The sequence below is a fragment of the Rhipicephalus sanguineus genome, chromosome 5 (genome assembly GCF_013339695.2).
Source record: "Rhipicephalus sanguineus isolate Rsan-2018 chromosome 5, BIME_Rsan_1.4, whole genome shotgun sequence".
Classification (NCBI taxonomy): Eukaryota; Metazoa; Arthropoda; class Arachnida; order Ixodida; family Ixodidae; genus Rhipicephalus; species Rhipicephalus sanguineus.
Genome location: NC_051180.1, coordinates 4,787,104 through 4,806,576, shown reverse-complemented (window position 1 = coordinate 4,806,576; position 19,473 = coordinate 4,787,104). Strand labels below are relative to the sequence as shown.

The following is a 19,473-nucleotide window of genomic DNA, read 5'->3' as shown; positions in this document are numbered from 1 at the left end:
TCCGCTTGAGCGCCAAACTACGCTCAGAGGACAAACGAGAGAAGGAATGCATCACTGTGAAAGTCAAAGGTCGTTAAGTGCCAACAAATGTCATAGTATGCAACGAAAACTCTGCCGGCGATTTCCCAGTGAGCGCCTCCAGTAGTGCGCTCACGTGTTGCTTTCTCTCTTCTGATGGCCTAAAGATAATTAGGTTCATTCTATAAGCAACATATGGCACAAAAGAAAGCCATTGACATCTAAAGAAAGCTGTCATACGTGCTTCCGATGGTCGAGCAACTCAAACTGCAGTTGTTCTTCTCGTGCAAGAACACTTGTGTCAGCCGGCTGTGAAAAGAAGTGTGTCCAAGTCCTTTGCTTCATTAAAGAACCGCTTTTACAATACTGTATTGTTGTGCATCCGCATATAGAATATTCAACGCAAGTCGAGCGTTTATCACGATATTAAGCGGCTTCGGGCATAACAGCAGGGAAAAAAAATACATCCGTGCTGTATTGAAGGCGCTCACTGGGAAATTGCCGGCAGAGTTTTCGTTCCATATTATGACATTTGTTGGCACTTAACGGCCTTTAACTTTCATAGTGATGAATTCCTTCTCTCGTTTGTCCTCTGAGCGTAGTTTGGTGCTCAAGCGGAGCTCATCCGCACTCGAAGCGGTACTCATGTAATGTGAGTGCCCGCAGCATCGAGCGACCGCTGCTGCGGGTTTGTCAAGCGGCTGATCCCAAGACAAAGCTTGCTTGACCATGACACCGGGCAGTGCATTTCTTGGTGTGGAGCTGCTTATTTGTGATTATGTCACGTACAAGTATTTTTAGCAACTTATATCCGAGTTTCAGCCCATCACGAACGACGCGGCCGCTCGGCTGGCATGGTCACATTTGACGCACTATAACTTGTTATCAACCAAAATAATGCAAAGTTTTTTTCTGCACAATGGTAGATGACGTCCTTGACTTCAATCAGAGGGATTTTTAAAAAAATTAAAAATGGCCTTTTTGAGAAAATCATTTTCAAATTTCGGCGTTTTTGGTAAATCACTAACGTTTCAGCCCAATTATCGAGTAAAACGGAGCGCGATAAAACCACGAAAATTATTTTAAAAGAGAGCGAAAGTATCAAAGTTAATATGTACCGATTTTCATTATCCTCACTTTAACTTGCTTGCAGCAATAAATTCCTGAAATAGAGGTATTTTGTGCGATTTGCCAAGTTTGTGATTTTTTTCTTCAAACGTGCTTCGACAAGCAAGGGAAATAATAAACTCATAAGATTTTATTTCACTTGTTCTTTAAGGGGAATAAATATTGTGACGAAGAAGTGCACCGTTTTTTCCCTAGGTGCGCTCAAAATTCAGAAATCGCGAAATTAGCGGAAAAGCGTTTTTTTTTTTGCGGCCAAAAGTTGTATATTTTGTTTTCAGGCGAACAAAATTTTTTTCCGCAGAACTAACTGCGAAACCATTGTTCTGGGTGTAATGCCTAGACCTACAGTAAATTTCATCACAATCGGGAATGGTGACCGGGACCTCGTGTTCGATCTTATCTGGACACAACGAGTACAAGCAAAGCACGCTGCACGCCGGTAGCGGCGATCACATTCGTCGGTCGTCGGTAATCTGATCATCGGCGGAACGCGTCGTCGTTCACACATCAGGGATCAAACCTTCCAGCGTTCTCACTGGAACTCCCGCAAGCTCCCGATTAAACTAGACTACTCGCGTCCTGCGCGTAACAGAACATTGGCAAAAATTGCGAAGCTTCCGGAACATTGCGGCGCGGCTTGCGCTGAGTGGTGCTAACAGTTGTTTTGCGGTTTAAACCCAATCGCACTAAAATAAATAAATAAATAAATAAATAAATAAATAAATAAATAAATAAATAAATAAATAAATAAATAAATAAATAAATAAGAGCGCATAGCAGTATAGCTGCACAAAGCGTCGCAGGACACCGCCGCTATTCGCGCTATTGCCACTTACAGCTCCGATGATCTGGCGACTAGTAATAGTAAAAAAAATCAGGGAGGCCTAAAAAAGGAAAAGAAAATATAAGTAAAATAGACAGGGGGTTCTGTATCAAACATTCACAGTGAATAAGCATAGAAACCCGATGCAGGCGGGGCCACTATTAGCTGTGCCAATTAAGGATGAAGCATCGTCAGCTTAGCTGTTAAGGTAAGGCGATAGAAAGTTAATTGCCTATGCAAAATTGCCTGAACACACTCGTTGGGACGCTCCTGAGAAAAACAGTGCATTTGGTATAAATGTTTTTCGAATCCCCCATCTAACATCTATAAGATAGATCCTAATAATTTCCATTATTATAATGGGAACTCAATTTAACTATTTTATTAAGCGGTAGAGTAGAATGGTTTTTACTGTATACTCAAAGCCCGCCGTGGTGGCCTAGTGGTTATGGTGCTCGACTACTGACCCGAAGGTCGCAGGAACAAATTTTGGCCGCGGCGGACGCATCTTCGATGGAGGCAAAAATCCTTGATGGCAGTGTATTTAGGTTTAGGTGCACGTTGCAAAACCCCAGGTGGTCGAAATTTCTGACGCCCTCCACCACGGCGTCTCTCATAATCATAACGTGGTTTGCGGACGATAAACCTCAAATATTATTATTATTACTGTAAACTGAAGGCACACCCACATAACTATATATTTGTTTTCAAAATCTCCTTGACAGAACAGTAAATTCAAGTGAAGTATAAATGTGTAGACAGTGGCAAATATAACGCAGACATTTAAAAGTAGCAACAAAGCAGGGAGTTTCTTTTGGCAGCCCTTTACAAGAGATATTTCATCGACAACACCGGAAAAAACAATAGAGACCTAGGTAATGTATCATATCCGAAGGAAGCGCAGATAAAAAGCGTTTGTGCTAACAATCAAATTATGATTTCAAAAACTCTTTGAAAAAAGATAAAAGGAAGAAAGAGATACGGTACGCCGATATATCTTTCGCTATGTAAAGGCTTGTTCTAATAGATCGACCATCGGTATCGGTGGAGCTATAGTTCTTAGAACATTATCTGCATGTAAGCAGAGGTCATCGTATGCAAGGCAAACCCACGAAGTCCTTCAAGTCGCTGGTGTGTGAAAGCCATGAGACGCCAAGCGACTTCGTTCTTGCATTCTTCAGATGTCGTAACGAAGCACCACGCAGGAGAATCTGAATAACGACACGAAAGCGGCATAGGAATGTCCGTGACAGACGCTGCGCTCATTAGAGTGCGCGGCGCAGGACCGTGGCTAAGAGAAAGTGTCATGAAACTGACACAAAGAAAACAAAACAAAAATTCGAGAAAACAAGTACTACGTGGGCTGGGTGTAGATGTTCGCGCGCGTTTGTGTCGAGACTGCGCGAGCGCTGCCACTTGACTCTGTTCCACCAATAAGGACGCGCAGACCTCATCACCTGACCTCGTCATATTTTACTTTACTCATCACCCTCACTAGGACTGTGGCAGCAAGATAAATTTATGCCACTGCCTTTAGTTTTATTCAGGTGGTTTAGTGGCGCCAGTACCAGCTTCAGAAGCGGAGTTCAGCCAGCGATAATTGCTTCGCACGGTGGTGTTGCGATAGCAGTATCTTGTATCTTAAGATACGCGATACATTATTGAATGTATCGGAAATACAGATACAGATACTCGTTTTGCGAGACGTATCGCGATACAGATACAAAATACCCAAAGAGTATCTAAGATAGTATCTAAGATACATGTATCTTCGATACTGCCCAGCACTGGAGGGAAGTCAACGTTGGCTACCACGAATTTCCGCATGACACTGAATGGCGTTAAAATCGCACATGATAAAGTAAGAGACTGTTTTTCTTTTTTTCGAATAAAATAATAAATCTAGATCAGTAACGCGATGCCAATAATAAATGCCATGGGTTCGAGGCTCTTCATGCAAACCGCAGCACAAGGACCCTCGAGTTTTCTCCACACCACCTCGGTGCGGCGTAAAGCCCATCGATCTAGGAAAGAAGAGACGCCGTCCTCCGCGGCCTCGGATTTCCTGCGCACGTCACAATTTTTAGCCTCAGCTCCCGCGGACGCGCCGCAGCGTTCAATGGAGACGCGTGATTAAAGGGACACTAAAGAGAAACAATGAATTAATTTAGATTGATAAAGTGTGCTCGGAGAACTCTTGTGTAGTTTATTTCACCACCATAGGTTTATTTTTAGAGGAGAAAACCAAGTTCAAATTTTTATTTTTAAATTTCGCGCCGAACTTTGTAATTCGTGACGTAAAAGATTTCAAAGAGCATTTAACGCATTTTGGCGCCACTGGCTGGACGAAATTTCCACACACTCGTTATGTCAAGTCTCTGGCCCCCTCAGAGGACCATGCACTTCGATTTAACCAATTAGGAACTACGTAGGCCCAAGCAGGCGCCGTCAAAATTATGTGACGTCACGGCAAATAGTGCGGGAATTCCAAGGTGGCGTCGCCACCTGTATTTTCTTCTTGCGCATTTTCCCGCTTATTAAGCGTCTTCTCGCAGCAAGCGTGGTGTTTTTGGTATCGTGGAAGACTACTTTACTAATGAGAGAAAAATCGTTTTGCTCTTTAGTGTCCCTTTAAGGGACAGTTACGCGCCCCCATTGGTGGTGTATAAAATTTTGTACACCACATTCATCATGCATCAAATTAAAAAAAATGGTGATAAAAACATCGAGAACGCTTACGGTGGGGTGAGACATTGAAAGTGAGCTTCAAAATTTGCCTGTACGGCAGTTGTAATAAAAGCTATGGCTATAAAATTTGCAAGGTATCTTAAAGATAGACGCAGGTTGCATTTGGAGCTCAAAATTAGTTTTTAATTGCATTTTTGTTCTTTATTTTTCTTTTAATAATTTTTCTAAATATGTGCTTCTTTCTTAAGATGTACTACATGCAGAATATTGCAATTTTGTACAAGGGTAGCTACTAACGCTTCACAGAAGTGCAACTGACATTGTGAGCGAGCAACAAAAACTGGATTTCTTAGGTCTTTTTTTTACGTTTGTCAATGTGACAAATGCCACAAATGAAGGTTTTTTACACTAATAATACGGGAACGCACCTAGGCTACTGATTTTAGTTCCAGGTATGTAAATGCCAATAATTAACATGTGTGAGAATTATTGTTTTCTTATGCGCGACAGTTCCCAAGAAAAAGGTACACAAACTCCGAAAATGTTGTTTCTGGAAAGACGCATAGATTACGTAGACACCCACATTTCGTGTCCTCGTCGCGAAGAAAAAGGACAAAACATTTTTTTTTTTGAACCGCGAGTACTGAATTGTGATAGATTTTCCGAAAGATAAAAAAATTCTCTATCAGATGATTGCAAAATCACAAAATGGAAGTTGTTGGCCAAACGAAGTCTCACCTCATCTTAAATGAACGTTTAGGCAGGCGTTGATCGCTTCCTAAAGCCGTGTGAACGGGGCATACTAATTTAAAGGGAGCTTTGAGGAGTTTCACGTTGTAGGCATTTGTTCTGCCACGCCAGGCCCGTAGCCATGGGGTGTGCCCTAGGCCCCCTGTCTTCCCGAAATTTCTATGGAGGGGGTGTTTTCCTGAAAATAATGAAAATAGGCGTTTTTCTAAAATAGTCACAGTCTTCAGCAGGTGCCCCCCTCCCAATTCCGGGGTGCGGGCCTCTACCACGTCATAACATGCTTTATTTTTGCATCGGATATATTCATGGCAAGGCTTAGCGCATGGACACCTGGACAGAGAGAAGAAGACACGGGACAGGCGCTGACTAAAAACTCAAGTTTATTGAAAATGAAACCAGCTTCTTATATTCTTATAGTTGGCAATGACGTCACAACAATTCAACTAAGTATGCCATGACGTGTACATCCATGAGCGAAAAAAATTAACTCGCGTGAAAAACATAAATCGGAGGTTGTCATCACCAAAGCTAAGGTCACCGACACTGCATGCCGAAAATTGTCTTACAGGCTTTTGCTGAAGGTATGCGTACTCAACATCCGATAGATGTAGCGATGGGCGGCTAACCCACGTGCCAGTCTCATTTTAAATCGTGGCAGCTTCTTTTGGTGCTTGTGTGCAAATCATGGCAGCTTTTCTTGGTGCTGGTGTGTTTTTGGTACTTGATGCTTGTGCGCAAACAAAATCTGTGTTGCTTCAAAAAGCGGCGAACAACCGTTGCAATCTTCGCAGCGCATAGCTAAGGCGTGTAAGGCGTGCATTTCAAAGAGCTGTGATGTTCAGACGAAGCGTTCAGGCATGCTGTGAGCGCTTGTGCCGTGTTCTTCCCTGTGTCTCCGAGCGCCCAGTTTGCCCAGCATATGAATCGCCACACGAGAATGGCACCCGGTACACCACCCCCGACTTACAGCCAACGAACTTCTTCCGGCGTTCATTTCTTGCTCCATTTGCGGTTGCTTTTCTGTCAAGTCTCGCCATGAATCCATACCAGCTCGCCAGGTACACCACTTAACTTCAGTGCATCTTATATAGCTTTGCTTGTGGCATACCCTCTGTGTACGGATTTCTATCTTGCTTATGCGGGCATGTGCGACACAGGTATTCACAGCGTCGCATCTTGTAATGCCTAGAGACCGGATTTTAGGCAAATGCCTATGTTGTGCCTTGCGCACAACATTTTGATATAGAGCACGAATTAGAGGTTAAGAAGGGCTTTTATAGTGTTTTTATAGTGCCTATAAATGGCTCAGTTTCAACCACACATGCAAAACCGGAAGATCTCGAAAGGGGGGGGGGGGTATGAAACCCCCCGAAGCACCCCCCCCCCACTCCTGGCTACGCCAGTGGTTCACTGCCACGGGAGAAATTGGCTCTACGCGATTCGACCCGGCCAATAGAAGGAATCCCTCCCTTCTGGTCTTTTAGCGGTCTGCCTGTCTGCTCCTGCTCTGCCCTTCTCGGTCATGCTGAAAATACACCCAGGAGTGTGTTGATTCGACAGTGGACATTTGACTCACCGTGCACAACACGGGTCAGGCCGTGTTCTGCGAACCGTGCGGGACAAAACAATTGCACGGCAATGTTCTACTGTTGGCGCCTTTGTGCCATCTTAAGCAATAACATTTTTGTTTTCCTGTCGTAGATTGAGGTTGCGCACGTCTTTGTTTGAACTTATTTGCATTTATGTGAAAGTTTTTGTGCCTATATTTACGATACTGGAGGCCTAAAACGATGTTTTGCCTGCGTATTTTTGGTGCCTAAAATGAGCTTCTTTAATGCCTAAAAATCCGGCCTCTAGTAATGACTTCGTGGCTAGTACATTGTCCGTCCATGTGTTTATCTTCTCGACGTGAAAGCCGCTTTGCGCTGTGGTCTCCCAACTGCAAAAAGGTGGTTTTAAAGCATTCGCTATTAAAGCCAGGATATTCAGCCTCAGCCTCGAAGTCGACAACAGCAAGCGAGCGCAATCGTGTGAACACCCCTGCACATTGCCTGTATACCCGTGAGAAAACCACATAAAAACTGTGACCAAGTAATGTGTCTGTGGCATCCAAATTCAAAGTTAACTCAAGAAATGAAAAAAAAAAAAGATGTTGCAGTGGGTTAGCTCGGCTATGCCAGGATAACGTAGCGTTAGCAAAGGGTCAGCTAATTATTCTTAGCTTTCCTGATTGTCTAGGATTACCTTGATTATCATGCTTACTACTGCTCCAATGACACACACACGGTATACGTATTATGTAGCACATGTATATTTATTTTGCCAGGCAACTACTTCGGGATCCGAAGAGTTAAGCTTTTCCGCTCTTCTGCGCCGTTCAGCAGCATTCACGCTCTCCTTCTCCATGGCTATACCACACTGGCAAACGCCAGTCAGAGGCGCTATCAAGCGGCTCCAGCGCAGTGTCAGACGGCGACTGCACAGCGAAGGCGAATAGCTGCGCGCGGCCGCCGGCGCCAGTACGTCTGCCAAGGCTACGACGTCACTCCTCTGGAAAGTGCAGACCGGCGGGTCGCGCGCGGCGGCGGCGGAGTGCGCGGGAATCGGCGGCTCCGGTGCGTGACATCACTGATCCTCGCGCATGCGCGGCACGGCTCTTGAGGGTCCACGCGAAACTGGCTCGGCTATGCCAGTGTAGCTAACACTACAAAAAAAAAAAACGCGACGTAAGCTAGCCGGCGTTGCTCACCCGCAATACCACGGGCGTACTTTGAGGTCGTCCATTCGTTGCACTTCTGTGACTAAGGCTCACGTCAAAGTAAGCTGGAAGAATAGCGCGTCTACAAGCCGCTATTTCACTTTACGGTAAAAACAGTCACCCGATCCTGTGAGAACGTTGCAGGGCGAGAAAAGAAACGAACGCACAAATAGAGGCGACACGCGGATAAGCGCTGAATGCCACCTGATTCTTATTTGGGAAAGCACGCATGTTCGAAGGGATAAAACTGCGCAAGCTAAATGGAAAGAAGCACAAGCACTGTGCGGGGAAAAAAACTGATAACGAAGGTGAACCGTCACATAGCAGACAACACCGCAATTAAGAGATAGAGTTAGTCTCAGAGTGTGTGAGCGTCTCAGGCTGCTGCTCGCTCTGTTTTCAAGCTGTTAGGTGGCAGCGTATGCGGATCCGTGGCGCCGACGCCACAGAATGTGAGAGGGTCTTGTAGGAGACGCGACCTGCACCACTAATGTATCGCAGGACAGGAGGTCGTCGGGAGAAGTGGCTCAAAAGCTGTGGCGGGTTTCCCTGAGCCTGGAGAGTTGGTTTCGGGCAAGCGACCAGCGCAGCGGAGTCTCAGGACGGACACCGCAGTCCAGGCCACGCGGCCGCGCGCGACGGCAGAAGAGCAGGGAGGCTGTCCGTCGGCGGTCACCGCTTTGCCGATGTCGTGCGAGTTCCGTTTCTCCTTGCTGGGAAGGCACGCTGCGATTGTTTTTGGAACGAGCGCGAATGCGCGCTTGGAAGACGGGACTCGGGGAGTTCGCCGGGCGCAGCGTGAATAAAGGCGGCCTTCAACCAGACTCTGGCTCTTCCTTCGCGTTGCCAGCGTGCACGCGGATCATCGAGGGGCTGTCGACACCTACCTTACCATCCCCAACTTCAAGTTTCTTAGCGGTCAAGCGAAGGCGGGCTAGTACAGGCGTGACCAAGACGAGCCATTTCGGCCGCTGCCTGCCCGATAACGGCTCACTTTCGTCTTAAGGATCTTATTGTGTTTGTGTGTTTTTTTCGCACAGTGCTTGTGTTTTCCTTTTGTTTTATTGCACGGGATCACGTTTGTAGAATTAATTTTGTGCGATAATTCCGCGCCCCTCCTCCCCCCCCCCCCCCCAAAAAAAAAGCTCAGTTGGAAGCCAGCGCCATTACGTGTCAACCAGAGTTGCAAGTTCGCTTATAATAAGCGGACTTGGGCTTCTTTTTCGCCGGGTCGCTTGCAGAATTTTCACGTCGCTTGTCGCATTTTTTGGGCTTGTTTGAATTTTTCCAGCAAATATAGTTGTTTTAGTGATAATCACGTTAACCAATAACGCGTTTGTCGTTCACTAATAGCGCGTTTGTGGATGACTGAGTAGTTGAGTGTTGAAGTCAAACATACGTTGGGGGAATCAACAAGTGAACCTAATCATGCGCTGTCAAATGGGCATTCAACCGAATGGAGACTACCCTAGAGACAATGTTAAAAGCAAATATGTCCTTTTCTTAATAGTTGCACATATTTTCGCTGTACAAAATAATTAAAGGGGCCCTGCAACATTTTCTCAGCATGATGAGCAAATTGTGCTGATCAGTAGTCGAAACTCCTAAAAGCACGCGAGCCAAATGTTATATCGCTGCACACGGCCTGGAATTCACAATTCTGAAAATCAGCTAGAAATCGCTCCCTCTTCTCTTTACAAATTATGCCATGCACCAATATTACTACGCCATAAACTCCACGCCATAAAGTCCACGGCCATTGGCTGATTTGAGCATCGTGAGCTGCATAGTTACGGCGGCCGCCGCGGGATGCCGCCACGTGCCCGCGCTCGCGATCGCATTGAAAGTAAGCCGCGCGTTGGAAGAAAAATGAAAGAAAAGTGCTCGTGGTCATGGCGCGCGCTGACGAAGCGATGCATAATATTGGCCCCCTCAATGCGTAGCTTTCAGCCACTCGCTGGTCTGAGAGGAGAGCGCTTGAGCCCCGTAACTGCGCTCGTGCTTGACAAGATCTTTTTGCGGCAATCATTTCACGAGGCAATAGGCTCCTTTAACAAGCTCCTTTAATGAAGCAATTAGACGATTACTTGGCAAAGTGTTTCAAGGCCCCTTTAAAGCGATTTTTTCAACTCCTCTTCGCACTTGAGTGACATTCCTTTTAATATAATAAAACTATTTTCAAGAATGGGTAAATTTATTAAATTTGCGCTTCTTTTGGGCTTCTTCGCGAAAGTCGCGCCGCATTTCTTGCGCTTCATTTGTGATGATGAATTGCCTGTTCGCTCGATAGCATCTGGCAGGTCTGGTGTCAATCCTCTTTGTCCGTTCGCTTCTTTTTTCTCGCTCTAAAATTCTTGTGCAATGAAGAACCGACTCCCCCAAACATTCACGTAGGACGCTTCCTGACAATTACGACAAGCGCGATCGAGAAGCGGCAGCCGATCGACTCCAGGACTAAAGAAATAGTACCGCTCATGCAATCGGCAGTGCTCTCCGAAGGACGTCTGGCTTATGACGTCAGTCTGAAGTGCGCGCCATTTGGTAACAGCTTGTGTGCTTCCGCCTTTGAGGAGTAAATACCTCGGACTTGTAAAGTTGTATCCTACTATGGTCGTTTCGCACGTGCCGAACTTTCTGTAAGATATTATACTGAGGGGTGGACTCCTCAAAGGGAACATTATTCCGCTTATGTGACAAAACTGCTGCGTCTGTGCCGCGTGTTCATCTCTCTTGGGCAGGGACGCTCGAGTCATGTTTGCCGTGTGTTATCTGACTGGTGTCTTTTGCATCTGATCTGCTTTAAGCCGAAACAACCCCGGCTATAATGTCCAGCGTTATTTTTGTTTCGTCCACGTCATTTCGTTTGGTGGTGTCGCCGTAATTTTACAATATATATATATATATATATATATATATATATATATATATATATATATATATATATATATATATTGTTGTTCACAACAAACAAAGTTGTTGACACCGTACCAAATCAACGCACGCCGTTGTCGATTCAAATCCAGGTTGACAGGAAAACGGCGCAACAAAAATATGTCGCCCCCGCACTCGCGCTTCAGATTACCATGCTGTGCGCACGTATTTGCGGCAATCTTTTTTATCTTTCGCTGGGTATTGCGGCATCCCACGACCACGCAATGCTGCCCACAAGACGTTGGAGTAGCGTACGGCATTGTAGCACTCATTACTCCAAGAAACACGTATTTAACCGTATTTAACTACATGTGCTAATATAAACGGATGGTCGAACACGGTTCGGTGGACCTGCGTGCGCCCGATGATCACTCCAGAGAGAGATGGCAACCATGGCATGGCGGAAACGGAAGTAAGGTTGCTCGTAGCGTAGGGTGTTGGAGAGTATCCTGACTGCTTGTCGGAAAACCGTCCACATGCGCGAAAGCACTGGCTCTAAGCGCAGGAAACAAAGCGCGCCCGATGTTCGCTACGCGGAGCCGAGGCGAAAAATGGCGCGAACGAAACACACAAGCAAAAAGACGCACGCATTTCAAAGGGCAGCCGCAAAGGAGGCCTATCGTCGGGCAGAACAAGGGGCGGAGAACAGCGAGCACGCGAAAGGGGCGAGTACAAGCGTAGCGGTACTTTACCAAAATCAAGGGGCTTCAGTGCGGCGCGTCTTGGCGACAAATTTGTTGCTCCACGGCCAAACTTACGCCAAAGCTACGAGTGCCTCGAGCTCCTGCACATCTGTTACTGCGCCAAGCAGTCCATTTGCAGGTGATTTAGGTTTTGATTTTTGCAAGCGTATCAAACATCACGTCTTCATACGAACACCAGAGCTTATGATGTTTTCCGTGAAATAGTTTTACAAAAGATAGGTCATCTACAACTTTAATCGACAGCTCCCATACGCCTTGATTTACTTATGGATGCCACACTGAAGGAGCAAAAACTGGAATCACTGCTCAGCTCTTATTCGGCAAGTCACATTACTTCATTTGCCAGTAAGCGCTAATCTGCCAGCGGTTTAAGTCCGCGCACGAAACGCGTGCATACAGTAATGTTTACATTCTCTTCTTTTTTTTAAAGGATTCGATATTCTGCATTGCGATAGAACGTAGGAGGCAGTTTTGCTGAAGCGGGAAGATTTATTTTTCAACGCAAAAGGGCGCAGCCGAGAAGAAACTGCACAATGCGAAATGCTACGTTCAGCTTTGTCGTTTCTCCACATTTGTTGTTTATGAACTGTTTACAATCACAGTTTTGCTTTCAAGTAGGTGGTCTTGTGCTCAAGACTGCCAGGTCGCCTGCCGTCAAGGTGGCTATCGCGACGAGAGACCCACTTTCGCTGGTGGCATGTCACTTGCAATCGACTTGTTTCCTCGTGGTTGTATGCGGACAAGAAATTATTTCCACAACGAACCGTTCTCCTTGCTTCTTTCTGTGTGTTGAATGTAGGTTACTTAACCGAACCCACGCTCATGCTCGCTTAGATGCTTCCATGCTCACCTGCTGCAACAGAGCGACGCCATTTTTGTTTACCGGGGTAGAAAAAAACGCCAGGCCTGCGCGAAAAGTGCAGCGCAGTCACAGCGAAACTGGAAGCGCGGCACTTCTCGCTCTCTCGGGGCTATTGATGCGTCAGCAAGGTACGCCACAAGTAATGTATTCGTGAAGGCACCGACTACGCCATTATTCGTCATTCTTAGTTCGACGGAATACCGTCTGGTCAGGTAAATGCATGGTTAAAAAGCAGGTCACTGACCAATGTCAAAAAAACAAAATGACGTTTCGGGGTCCGTACGGATCCCTTGTTCACAATGGAAGGACGGCAGAGCAGCAGGTTCTTAAGTAGCGTTTAGCGCATGACGTGAAGTCCGGGAGTACACGTGGTTTAGTGTGCCAGCTGATCTATCGATTGTGTTACTTGTTGTCTGAATTATTAGTGAATCTCGAGTCACTAACAATTCAGACAAGTAGCACAATCGATAGATCATCTGGCACACTAAAGCACGTGTACTCCCGGACTTCGCGTCATGCGCTCAACGCTACTTAAGAACCTGCTGCTGTGCCGTCCTTCCATTGTGAACAAGGGATCCGTACGGATCCCGAAACGTCATTTTGTTTTTTGACATTGGTCAGTGACCTGCTTTTTAACCATCCGTCATTCTGCGGAGAAGCGAGGTACCAGCTACACATCTGTAAGGCATTATGTGCACTGTGTTGATGCGACGGCTGAAGACAATGAAAAGTTAAAATTGTGGCTGAGCCCTTTTTAATGGGCTGGAAGCTTTACACGACCCACTCGTTACGTAATTCGCATTGTGTGAAGCCCGGTCGTTAATTCACTCTCCCACCACGCTCTATGACATACGTTAACGTGAGAAAGAGAGAGAGAGGGAAATAACTTTATTGAAGCCTTGAGGAAATGGATCACGTGGGCTTTATGGGCTTCCTTGACAACCAATACAAGTGCGCTTGCGAGGAATCCACTACGCTATAAATCATCGTAATTTTTGTGAAGTAGGGAAGCAGCCACTATGCCATTTTTCGTCATTCTGCGGAGAACCGTGGTACCCGTTACACATCTGTAAGGCATTACGTGCACTTTGTAGATGCTTTGCCTGATGGATGGATGGATGAATAAACGTTATTTTGGTCCCTCGGAACGCGCCCTAGCACGTTGCGGGCTTTGCCTGATGAAGGTAAAGAATTATGGCTGAGCCCTTTGTAATGGGTTGGCGCATTCAAAGACCCACTCGTTGCGCACTTCACATTGCGTGACGCCTGGTTGTTATTTTACTCTTCTACCACGCTATATTGCATATGTTAATGTGATTCCTTCCCGACATGAAACCTGTATGGGGTCTTTTTGCAAAGGAGTTTCAAGGACCAGCATGGCTCTGTAATAAAATACAGGGCTCCCACGCAGAGGGCCTTGGTTCGAACACCGCTACATCCTGGATATTTTTTCTTTTTTTTTATTTCGCGCGATAGCGGTTACGGACATCGAGGGCGCCAAAAAAGGCCACTGTTGTGATCTCATAACAGCTTTCGCTAAAAAACGTGAAATAAAGACCAGAAAGGCGGAAAACAAAAAAAAAACAGCAAAAAAAATTCTTTAACTCGATAAGTTTTCTTGCTACAATGAAAATATTTTGAACATAATTCCGATTTCGCTTCTTTTCATGCCTTCATTTATGCCACGCAGTCTGCAAACGTCAGAGTTGGCGGACTACATGCAGTAGTGTAGTAAAGAGCTTGTGCTTCGGTTCCTTAGGCTTGGCTGTGCTGCCCCACAAAGTTGTTACAGATAGAGTTGCCTCCGAAATGGGCGGCTCCCGCCGTTTTCGGGGCACACAACCGGCTGCAATTTTATTTTCTATCTTAACGGCGAAGCTGATTAGCAAATCGGTCCTTGTTAACTATCATCATCATAAACGGGTATGCGCCGCAGAAATTGGGCAAGTCTCACTACTCACCACTGGTCCACTAAAAATGAACAAGAAAACTATCGTGATCAAACGGGAATGTGCCACTGTGCGGCCTATCGGAAAACTATCATGATCATAAACGGGCCACAGAAACGGGATCAATCCAACTACGCACAACTTCCATCACAAAGGAAGAAGGCAGCCCAACAAACGGCTGCAAGGCTACGGCGGCGAGCCGAAGAATTCGAGTGCGTGCGAAGAGAGAATGCTAGGGAACGGGAAAGGCCATCGAAGCGACGGAACGCCTTCTTACTCCATGTCCCGTCGTTTCAGTTCCGCGCTTAACGATACGAACATGTCGCACTCAGAAGGCCAGAAATCCACCCTCGATACGAACCCAAGTTCTGTCGTTAAGGATCTTATAAAGTGGCAGAGCTTAAAAAAACGTTTTCCTCTTGCTAAGCAGGTACAAAAACCTGCGATGCTTTGCCTCCAGTCGATGCATCGGCATAGACGTGAACACAATCTGTGTATTTAGCGTGCAGGTGGGACACAGATAATAACAACGATAACTGCAAGGGATTCACGTGCCCAAGCCGCGACATGATTACGAAGCACGCTGTAGTGGAAGGCTGCGGAAATTTTGACCACCTGGGGTTCCTTTGCACGGGCCTCTATCATTCGCGCCTTCACCGCATCCGGGATCGAACACGCGAGCTTCGGGTCAGCAGCCGCGCACCGCAACCTCTGCAGCACACCGGTGGCTAGATGCGATAAAGTCAACCGCTTTCTTGCAGCCATTGGCAATAACTCTAATAGGCCGACGCCGGAATCCAAGTGACAATTTCTGGCATTGCAAGATGCGCTCATGCGGGCCACGAGTAGGCAGTTAGTTTTTCCACGGCAGTACATATGCTCGAGTGCGGTGGGTCGGTCGTGAATAGCTCGGCATAGTGGGTGATTTGCGTGTTGATGAAAGAAAAAAATACGTGTCTCAGTGTGTGGAAACTTGGTCGTCGGGACTGGGCCGCCACGCGATACGCCAAGGCAAAGGCTCCTGGCCAGCAATGTTTCTGCTAAGTTACGGGATGCACAGATATGCTTTGTCCAATGATTGTCGAGAGAATGAAGAACAAGTGCTCGCCAGCAGAATCCGCTATGAAGCAGCGCAACGCAGGATAGGCGTACAGCAGTTCGAATAGCGCGTCAGGGGACACGCAAAGCTGCATCGCGCACCGCCACCAATGGCCACGCATTTGCACTCGTCGCTTTAGGCTCCCTTTGAGCGCGGCAAGGAGAGTATGGCACCCTCGATCGGACAACTCGCTCCACAGATGATGCGGCAGGAAGTGCTTACAACATGCGAGATTGTGCCGAAGGAACGGCTCCACGATGCCGGTCGACCGGCACGTCCATCCAGAGCCCAAAACGCTCGCCTTCCCCAACCGACTCAAATCTGTTTAACGCAGTCATGTCTACGTGACTCGAGAACAGTGTCGATATAAATGATAATACGACACTATGTCGGGTTTACGTGCCTAAACCCCAAGATGACCATGAGGCATGCCATAGGTTGGACTATAGGGGGTTCGTACACCTATAAGCACACGGGTGTTCTCACCTGCATCGAAGTGCGGCCGCCGGGAGCGCTGCCACACCTGTGTTCGCTTACTATGCGCGGCGGATAGTAGAACAGACGCGCGCCTTCGGTTCGTGTCGGGTTGCCACGAGTAGAGCACTGCACGGGCCCGGGCCGACCCGAAAGCCCGGGCCCGGCCCGGCACGCGGGCCGGACCGGGCCGTCCGTAGCGTTTTCCGGCGGGCCCGGGCTGGGCTCGGGCTCGAAAGTGCGGGCCTGGGCCGGGTCCGGGCTTAAGGCTACGGGCCGGGCAGGACTGGGGCCCGCTCATTAAAAGGCCTAAGTCAGGGCGTCGAGCACACGCGAACGTTATACGTTGCATGGTCTCCGGCATTCCATGTCAAGCTGAAGTGACACGTGCAAAGAGCTGGCTCTTAGTAAAGCTTAGCAAACAGTTGAAGTTCTATTTTTGTTCACCAGTACAGATATATTGTACCTATACTGGTGCGTTTATGTTATGGTGAATACTCATTTCACCTGTATATATATATATATATATATATATATATATATATAGATGACCTGGTAGGACAAAATTGTACGATCAAGGTAAATACATGGGCACCAGTGTAAAAATAACAGCAATAACAATGGGCAAGATCGCGGTTGTTCCCATGGGAGGATTACAGATTTTGGTCTTTTATTTGAGGTTGACACGTACAGTGCAATCCGTAAGTAAACAAGGATATTTCATGCACGCGTCCTTCGCTGCGCCTATTCGCGGCGAGATCGACCTATAGGTGGCAGCACCGTCACCCCGCTAGTGTGGATACTGGTTTCGTGTGGTGTGTGTAGAAGTGCACGGGGCTTCTGTTTTCACATCGTGATTTTGTGTTCCGTACCCGCAGAAAACTCTTCGTTATCGATGGTGAGGTTTTGTTCGGTGCCACAATGCCGCACATACTGCACAGAGCCAGGGATAAGCTTCCATTTCTATCCCACCGACGCGGCACGTCGCTGATTGTGGCTCGTTAGGCTTCGTAACGGCAAGACGCCTTCCAAGTACGCGATGGTGTGCAGCAAGCACTTCGACGACGGTGCATTCTAGCGTTCGCGAACGAGAACGGATGGTGAGTAGTCAGCGATAACTTCGCTAATGTGTGAATTTATATGCTTGTTGCTGCTGTGCACTACGAGCGTGAAGACGGTCGCAGTAAGCGAACGCTCGGGGAAGCTTCCCTGTGCTTTGATTTTCCTACACTTCTGCAGGAAAATTAAGCGAGAATCAATCGAGAAAGAAGAAAATTAATTCATGAAATTTATTCTTTGTCATTCATGTACCGTCTGCGCTGTGAATGCAAAGTTTGTTCGCGCTCGGCTATGTGTCTGTTTAAACGAAAGTCCCCGAGCCCTTTTGTAGTGCGCGCATATTCCAATGTGTTTACACGGCTGCGAGAACAGTTCTCAGTGTTCCGCAGGGCAAGTACGTGCACCGAAACGCGGCAAGTGTGTATGCATGATCTGGTGCATAGTAAAGGGTATCGTTTTATGAGCCCTCACTCGCTACGTAAGCGATGAAAATGCGCGAGCGAGTTTATCGCCACTGCTGATCTTGATGAATATATTTTTCTCCCTCGCTCTCTTTTTTAAGGGTTTTCGCGGAAGAGATCGAGGCCTGACGCACTTCCGACACTGAACTTGCCAAAGCACAAATTTGACAGGCATAAGCTACCTCGCAAGTACACGGGTGTCTTTGTATACATTTCACCACAAGTTATATTTGCGCAAGGCAACTCAGTTTTGCGATTTCCGTGTCATTCCATTTTCTGTTCTGTTTAGGGGACAATTTAAGTACCGAAGTGTGTTGTAACTGAAGTGTAACACTTATCAGTTCTTGGCTCAGTTATAGCCAAAGCTTCTATCTCTTCTTTCACTTACCTTGTTTCCCTTTCCCTCTTTACTTTCTGTCTTTATATTTGCAACGTACACTGAAAAGAAACGCCCATTCTACCAGCTTGTCAGCTTGTGTCTACTTCGCTTGCGCCAACGCGCAGGGATCGACAAAACGATGTAACAGTGGCGACGAGAAACGGAAAGAAAACCCCTGGATTCAAGCAGGACGGCAGCTACGCGACCTCGCGAGGCTGCGAATCGACGATGGCTCACCAGCAACTGCCGGACTTCGACGACGAGAAAGACAACTGGAAGGCGTATGTCGTCAAGGCAGAAGCGTACTTTGAGGCAACGGGGGTGACAGAGTCAGCCAAGAAACGGGCGTTGTTGGTGGCAGCCTTAAGTACTCGCACTGTCCAGATATTATCAGGAAGAATAGCGCCCAAGAAGCCTAATTATTTGGAGTACGAAGATGTCGTGAAAGCCTTGGACGAGTTCTTTGATCCCAAGCGCCATGAGATTGCAGAAAGTTTCCGCTTTTTCAACCGCTGCCAGCTCGACGGTGAGTCTGTTCAAGAATTCATTACGGAGATTCGCCGTATCGCAGATAACTGCAATTTTGATACCATGCTCGACCGAATGCTGCGGGATAGAATAGTGTGCGGCATCAGATCGAGTGCGCTGCAAAAGAAGATGCTGACAAAGTAAGATCTGACGTTAGAGGACGCAGAAACAATGGCCCTCGAAGCTGAAGCTGCAGATAATGACGCCCGTAAAATGGCCGGCGAAGCATCAGCTGTGCTCAGAATCAAGGCGCAGTCGTCCACAAGCAAACAGGGACTCGGTGAATGCGGGCGTTGTGGCAGTGTCAGACATAACAGTAATGCGTGCCGTTGGAATAACGCGCGTTGTTATCGTTGCGGTGGACGCGGTCACCTAGCTCGAAAATGCCAGAATGATGAAACCGCAAAGTTTCGAACTCAAGAAGCACCCTCGGAAATACGCGGCCGAGTCCTGGCTGTTAATAAAGGGGAAACAGATGAAGGCGTAGAGGATAGCCTGCACATTTGGACGATAAGATCGATGCGGGAGGAAACTGTGAAGCCCCCAATACGGCGCAACTTCACGTGGGGAGGTGTTGACGTATCAATGCTTATTGAAACTGGTTCACCGGTCTGCGTTGTGGCACGTAAGGTTTTTGAGCAGCACAAGAACGCTTGGCCTCCGCTGAAGCCATCACGCATAAAGCTGTCATGCTATTTGGGAAAATTGCCAGTCCCTGGGGAGATCCTGTTGCCGTTATCGTACGTCGGTGCAACCGTAGAATGCCCGTTGGTAGTGCTAGATTGCTGCGGTCCAAGTTTATGTGGCCGAGACCTAATTTTTCTTCTGAGTGACGCAGGCGCCCTTGTTCTCAGCCTCTCGG

The 19,473-nt window shown here is 47.1% G+C and overlaps 1 protein-coding gene across 2 annotated transcripts in view; it reads right to left on the bottom strand.

Moving 5' to 3' along the window:
• The window catches only part of LOC119393137 (nephrin), a 609,317-nt gene that overhangs the window by 573,809 nt on the left and 16,035 nt on the right, over positions 1-19,473 (bottom strand). The gene's annotated exons all lie outside the window — the stretch shown is intronic.